The sequence below is a fragment of the Leptopilina heterotoma genome, unplaced genomic scaffold, assembly GCF_015476425.1.
Source record: "Leptopilina heterotoma isolate Lh14 unplaced genomic scaffold, ASM1547642v1 Lhet_212, whole genome shotgun sequence".
In the NCBI taxonomy this organism is placed as follows: Eukaryota; Metazoa; Arthropoda; class Insecta; order Hymenoptera; family Figitidae; genus Leptopilina; species Leptopilina heterotoma.
In genome coordinates this window covers 1,476,631-1,489,611 of record NW_025110930.1, presented here as the reverse complement: position 1 = coordinate 1,489,611, position 12,981 = coordinate 1,476,631, and the positions used below count along the sequence as shown (strand labels likewise).

Below are 12,981 nucleotides of genomic sequence, written 5' to 3'. Positions count from 1 at the left end.
TTATTTTTCAAATTTTTAATTAAAATTATTAAAAAAAAACATTATTGGCAAATATTCATAAAAAATCTAATACAAATTTTTGAAACCATTTGTAGATTTATTTATGTTCGAAATCAAATAAATTTAAATTTGATGAAAAAATAAAACCGGGAAAAATTAGGACAAAGCCGGGAAAAACAGGAAATTTAAAGGTTATCATTTGCAAGAAAATCTAAACACAATTTATAATCAGTCACTATTGATAGAGTAAATGTCGGTAAAATTATTTCCTAATATCTTATTGACTGTCGTTTTTCATTAACGATTTTAGATTTTAACACTGTTGTTAAATGGAAATGTGAAAACTAAAAATCTAAATTTGACTATTTGTTCAGAAAAGTAGCTTTTAGTAGCATTAGGCTCAAAAAAGTAGCCAAAAAGTAGCCTGATATCAAAAAAGTATCAAATAGTAGCTTTTAGTAGAAGAGTGCGAAGCCTGCAGGTTAAAAAACGAAATTTTTCCATGTTTTTAAAATACATTTATATTTTACCAAATTAAATAATTCCCTGATTTCAAGACAAGCTTTGACTTTTTCCCTGACTCTAAAGAACTTTATTTTTACATACACTGTAAATCAAAGTGAGTAAAATTCATGTCCCAGATCTGAACACACTTTGAAGTGCATTATTCTCATGCACTTTAAACTTAAAGTGCATAAAACAGTGAAATACATTACTTTCGTGACCAAAACGCATGAGGGTACTCTCTAAATCTGAATATGTGAAAATTCACATATTTGTACGTTATAAGTCGTCTTCTCGATCAATAAGTGCATATACACTTATAATAAGTGAAATTTCACTCAGAATAAGTGAAAAATTCACTTATTTATAAGTGTATATGCACTTATTGATCGAGAGGACGACTTATAACGTACAATAAGTGAAATTTCACATATTCAGATTTAGAGACACTTCTAAGCACTTCTAAGTGTGTTCAGAACTGGGACAAATTTATGCACTTCAAGTGCATGAATTTCACTCACTTTGATTTGTAGTGTAAATATTTAATCATTATTATTTTTGCATACACTGAGAGACCTTTGGGTCAGCAGCATACTTTCGATAGGCTGCTACTGACCATTTTGGTGGTACGCTACAGGACTATACTTTTGGGTTGCTGCGATACAATTTTGGGCGCGTGACAGTCCAAAAGTTGTTCCGCTGCAAACCAAAGGCGGCATCCCCACTACTTTTGTGAGCTGCTCACCAACATTTTGGACTGTCACGCGCCCAAAATTGTACCGCAGCGCACCAAAACCATAGTAGAGCTGCTGTCACATACGTTGTTCCGCTACAGTCCCAAAGATCTCTCAGTGTAGAAATAAAAATTTTCAAAAATTTTCAATTCAATTACATATAATAATTAAATCTTGCTACTTTGTTGCTGTAACTTCTTCAAAAATTATTTTCATTATTTCGATTATTCATTTTCAGAATTTTTAACTAAAATTCTTCTTTAAGTCAATTTTTTAAAAATAATTTTTGAAAAAGTTCTTTGAGAATTTTTAAATACTTTTTTTTAAGGATTTAATTTTACGAAATTTTGATTATTATGACATTCTTCAACTAAATATATTAGAAATTAAAAACTTGAAATAATTAAAAAAAAAATTCATTAAACTTTTTGAAAATAATTGAATTTTGGAGAAAAATTTTATTATTTATAAATTTTAATTGAAATTTTGACAAGAATTTTTGTAAATTTTTTAACATAATTATATTACTTTTGAAAATAATTGAATTCTTGAGACAAATTTTTAAAAATTTCTTTTTAAATAATTGAATTTTTTGTGAAATTTTATTGAAAAAGTAAACATTAAAAATAATTGAATTTTGACAAAATTTATTAAAATGATTTTGAAAGAAATTGAATTGTTAAAAAGAATTTCATTAAAATTTTTTTAAAATAATTTACTTCTTTGAAAAAATGTAATTAAAAATGTATTAAAAATATAGGCAAAAGTTTTTAAAATAATTGAATTTCTTTGATAAATTTTAATATAATTTTTAAGAATAATTACATTTTTCGAGAAATTTAATGAAAATTCCATTAAAAATAATTGAAATTCTGCGATGAGTTTCACTTTTTATGAAAATAATTAAAGTAGTAGTAGATATTAAAAATCATTAAATTGAGGAAAGTTTTTGAAATAAATTAAAATTTTACCAAGAATTTTATTAATATTTTTGAAGATAATTGAATTTCTGCAATAATTTGTAATTGCTTGAAAAGTCAATTTGTTTTAGTGTTTTTAACTAAGACATCTACTGATGAAAATTGTAAACGCAACTCTTTTAAAATTGAATTAATTTTGAAATATTTAAGTAAAATTAGATCTCAAGAATAAACACAACAACTTTAAAAAAGAACAATTTTCCCGGATTTCGATCAAGATTCCCTGATTTTTGTAGGTTTTTTGAAGGTTTATAAAATTCCCTGACATTTCCAGGTTTTCCAGGTTACGTGGCAACCCTGTAAAAGTAACTTTATATTATTTTCCGTGTAGAATCTCGAGGAATTTTCATTAAATTTTTTGCTGATTTTTACCAACCTTTTACTAAAAAATATTTTCCTCAGCAAATAATTCACCATAAATAATAAGTGAAAATTAAGAAAATTTTTTACACACACTAAAAAAGAAGTTTTACTTTCAGCCTCTTTTTGAGGCTGAATTTAAGGTGTAAACGGAGTCAGCCCCATTAAACAAGGACAGACTTATGTGAAATACATGGGCTGAATTTAAGGTGTAAACGGAGTCAGACTTTTTTTTTCCTGTGCAGTTTAAAAATACAGTTTTTCTGCAGATATCAAATTGAGACAAAAAAAAGGATCAAAAGTGTTGCGAAGCAACATTTTGATCCTTTTTTTCTCTCAATTTGATATCTGCAGAAAAATCTTTAACAAATATTTTCTAAAATTTTAATAAACTCAATTACTACTAAATTGCGAACAAAATAAAAAATCTTTATAAATTCATAAATCATGTCACAAATGTCATATTTTAAGATCATCTATATAATATAACAATCAGGAAATTCCTGAATCTCATTTGATTAATAACTTGAAGAGGAAATTCCATTTGGTGTGACCAATACAATAAGTTACTCACGACAAGAAAATATATGCAAAAAAAAAAAAAAAAAGTTCGCATGTGAATTTGTAAAACCATGTAACCATGTTTTTCATGTATTTCATAAGAAAAGTGTTTTTAATGTTAGCTAATAAAGCGAATATTTTTCTAGAATAAATCAGAAATAACATAACTTTAAATATGTAAAACTTAATGCATAAATTACACAACAAAATTTTTGCGGAATTTCATTATAAAATTTTATTGTTTTCAGTTTTGAAATATCATTTCTAATAAGTTTTTTTTTCACTTATACAATATATAATATAAGCGCTTCTTTAAAAATGATTTCATCAGTTGATTATTTTTTCTCCAATTTTACCATAAATTTATTATTCGAAGTTCTATCTATGATAAATAAATGAAGAAGGAAAGATAATTATGAAAGGTTCCTTTCTAGAGGGTGTATTATTAATTCGGTTCGAAATTGGAAGAATAAGGGAAAAATTTAAAAATAATGATTAACAGAGAAGTGTTTTTTCGGTGATAATTTAAAATTTAAAGTACAAGAAGCGATCCACGGGCTCTGAAATAACTTAAGGGTGCTATTTCGGGTGGGGGTGCAGAAGAAGGGGAACACGCAGGTGAGTAAAGAGTTAGGTGAAATGGTGGGTGGGGGGAAAGTCGACCTGCTGCGAGTCCATTTGCGAATCAAGTGGTAGCGCTTAGTCTTACGGCAGGACTCAGTTAAAGAAGGTCCGATTGCCTTCTTCGTCTCGCGTTTACTGTTTATTCGGTGTCATCTGTTTACACTATAGAAAGATTGGTCATGTGTGCTGTGTGACGGGAGTGAAATGTCGATAGTGCTCTTTGATTTTTGGAATCTATCGATGAAGTCCACTGGTCGGGATCATACCTAGCAAAAGTTGGCGATTTCATCCAACTTGCTAGTTCACCAGAAATCACAAAGAACAAACACCTGACGGCTCCAGAGGCACGAGCTGTCAGAGCCTTTTAATTTGTCCCTTTCTTTACTAGGTATATCAATATTTATTATTTTCACGTCCGAGCATTATTTACTTTCAACATTTTACTCCTTATTCATTGAAAAGATTTATCCTTTATCTTCACATCACATTCTACAGATTTATCGAGAAAAGTTTCTTCATGAAACACTTCTATTGTTAAAAAGAATTCTCTATATAATTAATTACATTTTCGATAAACTAACTACATTCAAATATAAAATAAATATAATTACCGATTATTAAAATAATTATTCATAAATTATCATAATCAAAAAATTTTTTAAAAAACTAACGAAGAAAAAGGATAAAACTACATGAAACAATAGTTCCATAATGCTAAAAGAAAATTCAAGAGATTTTTCTCCACTAGCCTAAACTTCTTTCGCTAAAGTATCTGGACCAAAGCCAACGAAATTTCAAATCAAGAAACTCTTACATAGCAAAACTTTGATTTCTTTTGAAACTAAGCAAGAAATTTCATACAATTATGTCGAAATGTAATCAATTTTGTTTGAGTGAACAACACGAACATTCATCAATTAAATATAATATTGAATTTAATCGAAGTACAAGGACACATTTATGCATAATCTCACGTCGTATTCAACATAATTAGGTATATGAATAAAAAAAATACGTTTGAAACAAATCTACTTTCAAAATTAATAATTAGACACCAAAGATTTACAAATTAATCACAAAGCTAAAAGTCATCAATCACAAAGCCAATCACATTTTCCAAAAGTTATATTAAAAACTATAGAGTAGTTAAATATGAACAAGCTTTAATTTAAAACATTGGTTGATTTAAGTAATTAGAAACATTTAGAAAAAAGAAACAAAGAAAGAAAATAAAAACGAAACATTTACTAAGTAATTGAACATTTAGTTCAAAAACGAAGTTCGGTTAATTTACCTAAAATTTTGTTGTGGAAAAGTTTAATAAAAACTATAATTAGAAAAAAAGATTTAAATGTCTTTCGAAAAAGTTGAAATTTTGCAATACGCGTCCAGGTACTTTTAAAGCAAAATACCAACATGATACAGCAACTAAACTTATTAAACAATTATTAAAGTAGGACATTTTTTATAAGGAAAAAATGTATTCATATTTCAATTGAAATTCAAAAAGGAAAAAAACTACTTTTAATACAAATTAACATAATGCATGTGGTGAAAATGTAGTATCACGTTCGTGAAATTGGCAAATAAATCTTTAGGCTAAAAAAGATATTGTTATTTAATCATGTATCTTAAATGTTTCTTTTTAATTTTTTTTCTCTTTGTTAACAAACGTCGCACCTTACATGATGTATGAGTCGAAAATAAATTCTTAATGTCAACTATATTACAACTTTTATAGTTTTTAAAATAAATTCTTTTGTCTCGTTTCTTTAATAATGATAATTTTAAAAATAAGAAAATCAAGTTTATTTTTACTAAAATAAAGAGTTTTTGTGAGAGAAGAATCTCTTATTTTCTGCAATGTGAAAAGGGCTCTTTAACTTGACTTACGTCAGGACAATAAATTTACAATGAGTAAGCCCAACATTTCGTGATATGCTTGTAAATTAAAACAGAACACGTCCTCTCTATCTATACATATATATACATACACCAAAACTGTATCGTCCCGCAACTTCTGTCTCCAGTCATCCTTTTAATATAATTATCTCGGAAAAAATTCTGCAAAAGCAGATAAAAAAAATTCGACCGCACAAAACTAAATATGATAAAAAATAATCTTTAAAAACAAAATTTAAGAAGCAAAATTAACTTTCATAAAAATAAGTTACAACTATTTCTTATCGTTTATCTCAATTACACGGCCTCTTTCATTTCATTCATTTTCATTGAAAAGTTTTCAAGTAAAAAATTTTTAGCAACTAGATACTGTAAATTAAAAAAAAATTTGTCATAAAAGTACACAAATTTGCAAGTCTTAAATTATAGAATAATAATAATAATAAAATTTTGCTGGTGTGAATCCTGTTACATGACCTACCTTGAAGCCACGTGGCATCGATTCGGTCAGTGACGTTCCTAAAATTACGGTTGGTTGGTTTAGCCATTCTTTAACTCAATATTTAAATCAATACACTGAGAAACGAGTTAATCGTCAAATACTCACTTTCACTCAAGGCGTTAAAACCTATCAATGAGAACTTTGGACTCAAGTCGAAAGTTTAATTTTTAATTTTAATTTTTCCCCAAATTTTTAATTTTTCAAAATTTTTATTGTCTCGAATTTCTTGAATGATTCATTATTAATATGCAGCAAAACAAGAATTTCAATTTGAAAACAAAAGACATACTTCTTAATTTATTTTTCCATAATCATAAGCAGTTTTTTCTATAACAAAAATTACCATATCTTTTAGTAGGCGATAAAATATTAATTTGGAAATCCCAAATCTAATGATGAAAAAAAAGTATACAATATTTTTCCAAGTATTTCGTTTTAACTTTCATCTTTAAAAAGATAAACATAGAAATTGAAATTTCATTCCTAGAGATGTATTAGTTGAAAACCGTGTGAACTACTGAATATACTCGACATATAAGAAAGTAAACGTTTACTTCAAATTCTTCAGTTATCCTTGAGAAAAGATGTAAGACCAGAAATTCCTAAGCTGTACACACAAGTTCTAAATAGAAAAAACTGTTTTTCCAGGAACAGTTTAAGAGTATTTGTGACAAATTTCGATCATATTTAGGGGATCTACTTTTAAATACTAAAAATCACTAAAAATTACTAAAAATTACTAAAAGGACTACTAAAATAACTAAAAAGACAAAAATTACTTAGTCAATTCTATTTTAAAAAATTCAAATGCATGTTGCAGCAATAAGACAATATTATAAACGAGACTGAAATTTTTCTTCTCGAGCCACAAACTTCAGCATCTTAGTAGCATCATACAATTCATACATACGTCGGTAAGACGTAGAGCGAAACTATTTCGTGAAGAAATCACCGAGATAGTTGAGCATGACGTGAAAGATTCAGAGAAACATACTTTCTAGACAGTAGAAAGAAAATGCAAGTTGAATTTGACTTGCACCGCAAATCTATCGTCCTCTCCTCAATATGCACTATATATCGTGACGGTTGCTGACCATCGTATATCACGTTCAACAACCGACCTTCTCAATTGCCGACAATCATCATGCACATTTAGTGACTTGGCAATTTTAATCAGTCTACTGCCTCTAGTTCAAAATCAAAATTCTGAATAATAATTTCACGCGATATTTTGCAAAAAAGAAAAAACCCGTTCCATGCAGAAGGGATAACAGATTCTGTATTCTCATAAAAGTAGGCTATGGAATAAAATCGTTAAAAATTTTTTTATCAACTAAACAAGTAATCAGGTTCACTTACGCCAGATGTGCATTCTAAATAGACATGTGCCGATAGTAAAGAAATTGTCATTAACTCCACTCTTCAAAATATATGTCAAAAGATGTATTTTCCTCTAGTTCAATGTAGGCGACATAAACAAAAGTGTCATCAATCTTATGGATTGAAGTTGCAGATGAAGAAATCGGTCGGTATACTTGAATTTCAAATGAAGAGATATGATATGAATGCGAGGAATTTAAGAAATCACCAAAATTATCGTGCATCTTAAAATATTTTACTTTTATTCAAATTTTGTTTTCGGTACGGAATAATTTTAGGTTTACTTGTCATTTTTCGGCGTATCCTATGCTGCATTTCCGAGCTGGCTTTTTAATTTTTAAACCCAAACATCTGTACAATTCAGATGCTAACTTAAAAGCTAACTTAAAAGTATCAAATTGCAACGAATTGATACCAAAAATGCGGATCGAAACAAAAATTGATCTGAACTTTTAGTATCAGTTTTAAGGCACCTGTGACATTTTTCAAAAAGTGACGTAGCTTTTTTTCTTTTTAAGACGTTTTTCCTTAGCAATCCTCGAATCTAGACAAAAATCTTATAGTAAAAGAACCAAATGATCAACTAAACGAACCGAAAGGTCAGAAATAACTATGTGGTTTTTTAGTTGAACGTAAGTTCAACTAAAAATCCACATAGTTATTTCTGACCGTTCTGAAGTGTTTGCTGTATCCAAGAAATTAATTATAAAGTTCAAAACTTAAATGGATCATCTGTTTAAACATTAATTTTTCACTCACAAGTTACAAGTACCAGTCACGAAAGGATTAAACTATTAAACAAAAATCAATTGACGTAAAGACTTTTCTAATCCCCTCACATAACACAAGTTAAATCACTCAAGCGACAAAATTTTTTTTTCAACAAAACTCTCGCTTCAATAAATCCAGAATCCGCTTCCACTGTGGTTAATTATCCTGCACTTCTAAAGTATTCTAACCCTCTGCAAACCAAAAGTTTTCTCGCGCTACATAAGTATTTGATTGAACAATAATTACCGCAGATTAATTTTTTTATTATTATGTATATCGACATTAATTTAAATTTAATGATGTTATAGATACTTGTACGCAAAATAAGAGAAAAAAACTTTAGAAAGTTTACAATCGAGGTTAATGCAAATTTTCGCATACAGTCATAAAAATTAAGAAAAAGTGCAATTAGCTTACAAGCATCTGTGCGGGGAATTGGGAAAAATTCGAATTTTAGAATAATCTAAATAATAGAGAAAGTGAATGAATACCTTCAATATGAATCATGAAAATAAGATAATAATCTGAATTCTCGACAAAGCAGGAAAGCAGGAAGAAAAGCCTATTATTTAATCGCTTCGCTTATTCAATAAAGTGACTTTTCTCACGATCAATGATTATTGTTTGAGACTTTTAATTTCCATCTTGATACATTCATAATTTGAATTCATAATTTGAAAAGAGAAACAAAATATTCATGTGAATATGTGATAATTGATAATATTGTTTACACAATTGATTAATTTTTCCCTAAATAAATCGCATTTTTCCTGTAATTTCGTATTCGCTTTTTGCTCCAAATGAAGATTGTTTGTAAATAATTCTCGTGTATCTAATGATATACGTGGGTATAGACATTGTCTCTTTTTAAAAACAAATATCTGGGTAATAAATTCAAATTGTAAAATGAATTTAACGAGAGCAAATTTTCTAACACTATTAACGATGATTATGCAAACAATCGGTTATAAAGCATTTTATTAGCAATGATTTTCTGAAGTCGTAAATAATGAGCTTTAACCTTTTACCTTTAATCCTTTAACTCGATACACGAGTAAAGAAACTTCGAGTAGAAAAATAAGTGACAAAAATTAATAGACGCACGTGTTAATTTGTTTAAATATACGAAACTCTTTTAACTAATTGTAAATCCGAATTAGCCACTTTTGACTATTTTAAATATTTCGATTAATTCTTGTAGGGATTACAGTTTTTCTTTCAATGCATGATTTTAGGTTTTTTAAGTGAATTTTGTTAGCTTAAGATTTTAAGCCTTTAAGGGGACAAATAAGGGAAAAAGAGGACAAAAAGGGGACTATGATCCCTGCTCTTGATAAAAAATTAATAATTGATAGCAACCTTATATAGGAATAGAATTAGTAATTTTCTACTACCAATTAGTTCTTTCATTTACCACAAGAATTCGTCAAAACAATTAATAAATCATTCAAGAAAGTAATCGATGCTGTCGAATTAATATCTATGAGTAATTTACATTTAGAGAACTTATATCTAATATTAACTGAATAAAAATAAAAACTCACAAGAAAGTCTTAATACAAAAATTCATTACCTTGTTAAAAATTCTTATATAAAAATAAGCAGAGAAACTATAAGGAAAATTTTTGAATTTAAAATAAAAGTCAATTTTGAAAGAATTTAGATTTTTAATGTTGAAAAATTTATGACTTCCTAGAGTATAGTTTACATGCGTGAAATAGGTAACAACTTGCGGTACTCACGGAACCAACAATAAACGCATCCGAAAATGGACCGGTGATTAGAAGAAAAAACGTTTCTCTTTCAGCATAAAGTCAAATTTAATTTGATTTTACTCGAAAAGGAATTACTGAGAAAGCTATATATTAGAAATATTTCCGAACTATAAACTACATAATTATTATCATCGTAAAACCTTTTTGATAAAATACAAAAAGTGTTTTTTTTTATATATATAAAATACTCATTTCTAATAATTCTTTACGACATTTTTGAAACTTTCATATAGTAAATATATTGAACTTGTAAAATTAAAGAATATTGAGATATAACAAATATATTTTATTACCAGGAACCAATATTGATTCACTCATTTAAACAAAGGAAGTTCTGTTAGAACAAGACATTATTCAACGATGACAATTTTCTGTTGGAATATATGTCATAATGCAAAAATTAATGTCGATTTGGGTGATGCCCTCAAACATCAGAAAACTGACTATAAAATTGTAAAGAATTCTAAACGAAATAAAACAACCACAATAATTATATTAAAAATTAATTAACAAGAATCAAAGGAATAATATGGATATTCCGTATCGCAGTAATTAATATACCTGATTCACACGTGCAATTACCGCATAAAGCCTATATCTACAAATACATTTGCACTCTCGATTTCACTATCAAACCTGCTTCAACTTACACTAACATATACATATATATGTATTATGTTACGTGAAAAAGTTAATTGTCCTATATCAACTAAGTAGCTAAAAATATTAATTAATCTCCACAATAACTAGGCAGTTCTAATAAAAGAAATTTTTTTTTAATCACCGTTAATGCTTTAATTGTTTATATTGTCTTAAATGTAATAATTGCTTCAATATATCAAATATCATCAGTCAACATTTAATACTTTGTCTATTGCCTAGATAATTATTGTTATTATACGATCTTTAAAAGATGCAATTAGATCACATTACTTTTTTTCTTTTTTTACAACTGAGTCTGACACTTTAAACCAAATTACATATTTGACCATAAAAGTTTGTAATAACCGGGAGTATAATAGTCAATGAAGAATTGTTTGATGCTATAATAGAGAGAGCAGAGAAAGCGAAAACCAAATAAGATCTGATTCACGCCGAAAGAGCAATAAAATACAAACTGGTATATACGTTTTTCTAATCTAAAAATAAAACAGCGCGAAATAATAGTATGATTTTCATTTTTATAATAAAACACAATTTCCGCAAGGGTTCATTTAAAAAGTAGTAAAATTTATGTGGACATTTATTTGAATTATAAAAAAAGTTGAGTAATTAGTGGAAATGTTTAATATATTTTCGGGGCCGTTGGCAAATTATAGACAGTGGCAAATTTAATAAATAATTCCAAGCGCATCTCTTTATAAAATGCGTTGTAAGTTTATCAAGTTGATCAGTTTAGAATTCTTGATTCAAATGAGGTTCTATGATTCACAAACATTTCATGCCCTGATCTGTACTTAATCGTTTCATTAAAAGCAATTTATATTCGTTATATTTTACTCTTTAAATTCTTTAAAAACATCGAATTAATCTTTTAAAAAATGGTACTCCAAGAAGTTTCCTCAAAAAAAAATACCTATTTGCACTTTATTTTCATAAATACGATAGAATTTATAAATAGATGCAAACTTCTGTATATGAATAAGTACTTTAAAAAGTACAAATGCCTGAAGAGTGTGAACTCAAAAAAAAAAAAAAAAAAAAAGCAAAAGTTCATTTAAAGGATATAAATATAAGTGAATAAAGTATTAAGGAGAAAAGTAAATATTGAGAGAAGAGGAAGGTGCTGACAGAAAATTATTCGAAAGATGGAGACGCGCGATGTAAGAGTGTAATTGAATAAGTGGAGAAAGTAGATGAAGAGGAAAAATGAAAGAAAAGGAAAAGTGTGAAGAAAGAAAGACCTTCACGAAAGGTGAGCCACTCTTGGTAAGAAATTCGATTCGACCATGGCCCAGAAAAGCAGATTCGCAAGCTGATCTTTCCACATGCGTCCTCGTGGTATGTCGAGGAATGTCGTATAAATTACGCAACTTCTGACCAATAGACGCCATGTTTAACTTCGATTTTCGAATACTAAGCAACATTACGTAGTGTACATAACTACAGAATCATTGATATTGGTAAATATGACGCGAGGCAACCCTTTGACGTTTTATAATTTATTTATACGCGTACACGAAAGTATATTTGTCTAGAATTCGGTAACAGAAAAATTACAAAACAACACTGCAAGTAAAAGGGGTGTTTCATTTTAAAGAAAGAAATTACTTATTTATATTGCTAATAAGATTCCTTTTGTTGCATGAATTTATTTATTTATCTACAGGGCTCGAACCAGTGAAAGTATTTAAAAATACAGATTTTACGAACCAAAAATGAAAAATTACGGACCAATGACAAAAATATAACCAGTCCGATACCTCTAAAAAAAGAGAACATTTTACTTAAAACTAGAAATTAAATTTTTTTCATAACTATAAAACATGAAGATGACCCGCAGTGATAAAATCATCATTTTATATTATAAGAATATTATTACTCCTTCAAAATTATTTACATCATTTCAATTCAATTATTATTTCCAAGAACTTTTGTAATTAAAATTCTTCTAAATCAATTATTTTTAATAATTTTCGAAAAAGATTTTTTTCAGAATTTTCATAAATAACATTTCTTTAAAATACAATTTTACATGAAATTTCGATTATTCGGAAATTCTCCAATTAAAAATATATATTAGAAAAAAATAAACTTCAAATAATATATCAAAAAAATTCAATTAAACTTTTTCACAAAAATTATTTTCTAAAAATTCACGCTATATTGCTTTTAATATTCAATTATCTAAAATTCTAACTGAAATTCATTTTTAAATCTAATTTTTA

At 27.6% G+C, this 12,981-nt stretch overlaps 1 protein-coding gene across 5 annotated transcripts in view; it reads left to right on the top strand.

The window, feature by feature from the left end:
• Window positions 1–12,981, top strand: part of LOC122501672 (ABC transporter G family member 23) — a 44,680-nt gene that overhangs the window by 16,632 nt on the left and 15,067 nt on the right. Inside the window, exon 1 of one of the 5 annotated variants that reach the window (XM_043611326.1) lies at window positions 3,834–4,151. The exons of the other annotated variants lie outside the window; for them this stretch is intronic. The gene's annotated coding sequence lies outside the window, so the exon portion shown is untranslated. Of the gene's footprint in view, window positions 1–3,833; window positions 4,152–12,981 lie in introns of those variants that run through there. 5 annotated transcript variants of the gene reach the window in all.